The 6,443-nt window shown below is 39.1% G+C and overlaps 1 non-coding gene across 1 annotated transcript; it reads right to left on the reverse strand.

Annotated features, from left to right (window-relative positions):
• Positions 1-1,742: 1,742 nt before the first annotated feature.
• On the reverse strand, positions 1,743-1,815 carry trnav-uac (transfer RNA valine (anticodon UAC)). The gene has a single exon. It is a non-coding gene; the product is annotated as a tRNA-Val (tRNA).
• Between the last annotated feature and the right edge of the window lie 4,628 nt (positions 1,816-6,443).

Genomic DNA, 6,443 nt, shown 5'->3' on the forward strand with positions numbered 1-6,443 from the left:
AACAAGGCATCTCTTCAGCCCCCGCGTTAAACCTATTCCGTGTGAGTGTTGGTAGGAAGTGGGGATGCAGTGGATGTTAACCAAAAGCCGGTCAGGGACGGTGTGGTGGGTCGATGTTGTTGGATGACAGGGCGTGTATACATCGGGGAGCCTGTGTGAAATATAACAGGGGGTTACGTATTGTAACCCTAGTTATATAAGCACAGGCGGAGCCCTCTACCTGGGGGCCCTGTCTTTCCAAGTCCGCTCTCTGAAGAGTGTATAGGATAGTGGGCGGCGGGTGTAGCCGCCTTTATATACTGTGGGCCTGCGCGCGCATTCAGGTAGGCTCGCCCCGATTGGCCGGCTACGTTTACGTAAACTCAGTAGGTGAAAGCACGCACAGCATGATAGAGAGTAGTACCCATAGAGTCCAGTAGAGGGCTCAGCCTGTGCTTATATAACTAGGGTTACAATACGTAACCCCCTGTTTCAGGAATATTTAATCATCATTTAACCTTGTGGCAGACCCTGCCAACATACATGTCTAATAAAACACTCTGGACATTGAGTTTTTGGTGACCAAATTGCTCTTCTGTCTTAACATCCAAAAACTCATTAATTAATTCCTAGAGATGTGCCAGTATCTCGACAAATGGTGTAATATCAGCATTTTCCAATATCTTTAATTAGAATTGAGTCTTTTTTGTCTTATTCCCCTTTTGCAAACTGCATTCTTTACATGTAAACAGCAGACATCAGTATTTGCTATGATGTTCGGCTTTGGGCTGCGTCTCTCTTCTGCAGTGTTTAGTTATTTGGCTTTATCTGATTTATTTGTTATGAAAGTTGGTGGGTACTGAAGGCCTTGGGTCGTGAAACAAATGTTCAAACTTTGGTAGTATGAAAAAGATAAAGATGTATAAAATAAGATTTGAAGAATCTTGAAGTTCATATACAGTACCAACATATTTGATACAGTGATATTCAGATATGGATTTTGTGTGCAGGACATGCTACTTGATAGGTTGATATTTAAGTGCAACAACTTAAAATATGACATACTTAAAATGTTACGGATCCCATTAATCCAGTTCTTAATGTAAACTGTAGAAACACCAGTGGCATGGAGAGAGCAAAAAGCAGCTTAAGTTGGCAGATTTAACTTTAACACACGCAGTCCTAATGTATAACTTCACATCTGAGAAGCAGAGAATTTTTGTGTTTATGATTAAAAAATTACTCTATTTTGTGTTTACAATTTCCAAACCTAAAGCAGTCCACTTCAACATAACTGCAAACTGCAACCTAAATAATAAACATATACTGTATTAAATAAATTATTCTTTGACAGTGTTAATTACAACTGACATTATCAATATCATTTTTCATTCAATTGTGCCTTTTTTGCACAAGTTAGCCAAGATTATATATTTCCTAAGTGCAGAGTTATAATGACATTGAAAACAAAAATAAAGAGATACACTTACTGTTAAGTTGTTTCTATTAAGAAAATAGCAAAAACCATAAATAATTTGCTCTGAAAAACGAGAAATGTGTTGAAGCTTTGTGAAGGTAGAGTTTATGGCTGAGCTGTTGTTTTGCATCATATTCTACAGATCTACCTGGGGAAGTGAGTTTCCGCTACAGTTTATAATGTTGTTCAATTAAGTCTCAATCGTCATTGAATTCAATTCTAATGGATTTAGTCGACCGTGATCATTAAGTTGCTTATTAAAGGATTATCGGGACAGAAAAGATCATGGTTCCACTGGGGCTCGAACCCAGGACCTTCTGCGTGTAAAGCAGACGTGATAACCACTACACTATGGAACCGACTCACCATGTTCATTTGCAGATACATTTATATATTTACATTTAGGTCTAGTCTGCTGATATTTATTGCACCTTCTTGTAACGAAAAGCTCTCTTCTTCGGAAATGCAGTTTAGCGAAATAAATCTGTCAGCTAGCGTCACCCCACAGCGCCTGGTGGTCCGCGAGTGGAGCCCTCTTGGGACGTTTTGCTTATGTGGCCGATCACACGATAGCTAACATCAAGCGACCGAGCCACAGCAAGTCGATCGCATTTGTCCGTGTCTTCCCCCGCCTGCATGCACTGGAGCAGTCATATTGAGGCAAAAGGATTTGCGTTGTAGTTTAAAAAGCTGCCTTGGCTTATCCACGCAGGAACGACGAAGTGCGTGTAATTACAAACTAGGGGGTGAAATGTCGATTTCCATGATGCATGACACTGTCTGATGCATCGTACAAGCTTTGGTTACGTTCTGCAAATGTTTTTTCAAAAAGACAGAGATGTCATGACGCTAGCTATCTGACAGTGCGAGCCCACACAATGTACCTTCAGGGTAAGACATTGTTGTTTATGACACTCAAATTTGAAAATATACAGGCCCATAGCCTACACTAACTGCATTTAAATAACCAAAGAAGCTATTTGTGTTTTGTTTAAGTTTATATTTTAAAATGATTAATAACCCATCTCAAAGGTTTCAAATGTATACATCACTGGTTGTGTGTGTCAATTCAAATAGTAAGACTGTCTAGAGTACAAACATGAACAAAGCATAGTATATATTTAACACATTTCAAAAGTTGAGCAACTGATCAACATGAAATTGTTTTTAATTTAGTGCCCCAGCCACTCGAGCCATTTTTTTAGTGCAAGGTCATTAGCCAGGCAGATTGAGTGCTATCAACTGGAAAAAATAAATAAAGTGGTGATTGTTTCAAGACCTGCATCACCGTCTTCTCATACAGATTTTCCTTTTCAATCTGCTGCCCTCTATGCTTTTCCCCAGAGTTACAGAGTTACCTTTGTCAGTTACATCGTGTTGCTGCCTTTGTTTCTGCACAACATTGAATTGATCAGCCTCAGTGACAATTCTCCTACTAACAGCTGCTCTGGTGTTCAGGCTGTTAATAATGTGGGTCTGAAAATGGTGATAGCCTATTCTGTCCTACAATTTCTAAACTTCTACTTCCCCTCCTAAAATTGCATTCTTTCTGCATTGTCCTTCCATTTTTAGCCACTCCATCTTCCCCATAGGTGCCAGGAAGAGAGGGCGGTAAGGCTGCAATGGTAAAAGGTGGAGGTGACAGCTGCATCTGTTTATCATGAGGGGCACAATGGCACACCTTGAGAGTCAGCCATGGCTTTTATTCTCACTGATCCTGGCTCCAACACAGCGGACTAGAATTAATAGAGAACGCAGATTCATATTTGGGCAGGATCAAAATTCAATGATGAGATAGCTCTGAATTTGACTGAGATGCGATATGTGCAGGTGATACTAGAAAGAAAAGAATATTATTATCCAAGTCATTATTGGGATTGAAAATAATTTCTTCTGCAGTAGTTGTCCATCTATCTTTTATATTCATGGCTTGAAAAGTTCATTTTTTGGTCTTCAACATCTTTGAATATCTTATTTTGTCCATCCAACAGACCAAACCTAAATATATTGTATTCAAAAACAATATTAAAAGTAGCAAGTACATTGGAGAACTGGCATTGCAGGTTGATATTAATTACCTCAAATTATTATTTGATTACAATGTTGTTGCTGTTTCATTTTCTGACAATTAAATTATAGATCATTTCACTTTTTACAATGTTTAAATGTGTACAATTAATTCATAATTGTGTGTGAAGTGTTCACATAACCTAGGCTTGTTAATAGAAACATCTACTACTTCAGTTGAAGCAGTCTCAAGATAGTTATTTATGACTCCATTTAATTAAATCAATGTCCACGTGGTGTGATAAACATGACAAACTAAATGTGATATTCAAGTCGTTTCATATGTTGGCTGCACATTTGTTGCCAGGGTCCAAGCTTCACCTAATTTTTACAATTGCGTATTTAAACTAAATGTTCAGTTTGTGCTAGGAAATCTGGTTGCCCATCCTGCCCTGCTAAAGAAACTCATCCAATGGCCACGTAGGTGTCCTGTAGAGCTTTCTATTTAAAAAAAAAAAAAGTAAGATTAGATTCAGTGCTTCTTAGCATAATTCCTTATATAACTTTTGTAATGCTTCCTTGCTAAGATTGTTCGTCTCCTTCCTCAGCTGCCAATCAACTTATCAGGATGTTAAAGGTTCCCAGAGGAGTCTTTGACCTCTGGTGCCACGGAGCTGTTTTTTTTATTTGTCTAGTGCATCTGTAAGATTAAGTATGTGCGCAGGTGACGCAGTCCAGATAGCTGCCAGTGGTTTCATACTATTCCACTGATTTACATGTGGCACTAATGCCCCGAGAAACACAGCAAACAAAACGTTTAGCAGGTCAATAAGCAAATGATTTATGAGGAAGAACAACACATTTGTAAGCGCCTTTATTTAACCTTTCCTGCTCACATGCATGCCTCTCTGTATTCTTCTTAGCAGGAATTGGCCCTTGTAGGATGCTGCTCGGCTTTGGTGAAATAGCGTTGCCACCAAGAACGGAGATGAAGTCAGTGATACCAACATTTAAAGGTAATTTAACTCACCTTAAAAATAAAGGCAAGAAAGAAATAGACAGCTTGAAAGTTTTACTGATCCGTAGAGAGACATAGACAGAGAGGTCTGAACTTTTATCTGGTAACTGTATGGAATTATGTGTTTCCATCAAACTAAGCTAAACTCCATTGTAAGAATGTGAAAACAGAAGGCATACACAATCAGATGTTTGGACAGTCAACGTGTATAAGCACAGCAAATGTAGATTTTGGCGTGTAAATAAAGTCTAGTGTGATTGAATTTATCGTGGCTGCTTGTAATAATTTGAGTTCCAGCCGGCATGTGAAAGATGTCTCTTCAAATCTCCTACACTTTGTGACAAGATAAGGTGTGCCCACTGTGAGAGGTAGTCCTGTTCGGTGCAGAACAGTGTAAACTCTCAAATCTTAAAAATATGTCATTGGGACTAAATTAGTCTAACAGCAAGATTTTCCAATGCGCAGTTTGTTCCCAGTTTTAAAAGGGTACACCATTTCCTGTTACGCACCTGTGGCCATTGTGATGTCCCTTCTTGCACACACTTGTGATTCCAGCTACGCTGTAGACCCTGCAGTGAGGCTGGCCTGCAGAGACTATCTCAGTCCACACAGACAGTGCATGCCATATCTATCAATGGCATCGACAGCCTGCACCTCGTGAGCATCCACCTTACTGTTACTGGTCCATTCTGACTCTTATCCTAAGAAACAACCCAAGAGTAATCACCTGTCTTTCGGTTTCACAACAAGTGTCAGAGTCCATTCATAAGAATTACAAAGAAACAGTTCATCAATCAATGCTAGTGGTCTCTGGCCATAAGGTTAATGAGCCAGTTTCTTCAAATACCAACTTCCTTAACTTCTAAATACAGTCAACTGTTTCCACAGGGTCTGTTTCTTCTGCATAGAGCACAGTTTTTCAAATGAAAGTTGCTCACAGTGGGGTTGATATGTTACCCAGGCTATTTTGCTTTTGAGTTCTTCATGATAATTACCATAACTGAAATGCATCTCATTGTATTTGGATGAAAGTTGAAATCTGAAAGAAATAAATATCTCAAAACCTTGGCACATAAAATCTAACTAATTGCTTGGCTTAATACCAGTAGTGTTAAACAGATAATGACATGTTTTTCTGTATTTTTTGTTATAAATGACTATACATTTTCACTCTATGCACTACACAAGTTGAGTGACTGGTGGTGTGCCATACCCAGCCTTGCACTCTCCTTAATGGAAACATTTTCCATTTATGGCAGAGCAAGCTATCCTTTTTAATGTTTTCTATCTGTATCTGTTGTCTGCAGAGGCCTTAAGATTGCTGCGATGCTTGTGACAGTGTGTCAGGACATTTAGGGAACATGTAGGGTTGTGCCTTGAGGATCATAACCTAACAATGCAGATTAGCTTCAAATGGCTAAGTGAGACCATGTGCACTGTTTCATAAAGTTGTTGCACTGAGACATGGCCTACCTGAGCTCAGACCATTGCTTGCTCACACACCGGTTGAGTCTTGACCCTTTTAACGGGGCCTTTAACTGAATAACAGCAGCCCTGATTTGTTCACTGACTTAAGCCACTCTCACAAGCCTCTAATAAGTTGCCAGGATGTCCTGACCTGGCATCGCTGTAAGAGGTCTGTGTGTAATTATGGCTGAAGAATTAAACATGAAATCCAACGTATCATCATTCTGAAATTGGCAGTTTTGTGCCTATATGTCACTGGTGATTATTACACTTATTTGTGCTCTGATGTGCCACATTTGGAAAGTTGTATTTTCCAGACGTCTGGTTTTTCTTGCAGTGTGCACAGTATGTGTATAACCTGTCAAGAAAAACAGAAACACACATCCAGCACCAGAATCTTTTCTAATAAGCTACTATGTAGTCATTTGCACTACTGTACATATTTGACTGTTGTAGTATATTCATCTTCATGTAGTTTTAAGTTACTGTTGTTTT

The sequence above is a fragment of the Notothenia coriiceps genome, unplaced genomic scaffold, assembly GCF_000735185.1.
Source record: "Notothenia coriiceps isolate Sejong01 unplaced genomic scaffold, NC01 NC01_scaffold00026422, whole genome shotgun sequence".
Taxonomy (NCBI): domain Eukaryota; kingdom Metazoa; phylum Chordata; class Actinopteri; order Perciformes; family Nototheniidae; genus Notothenia; species Notothenia coriiceps.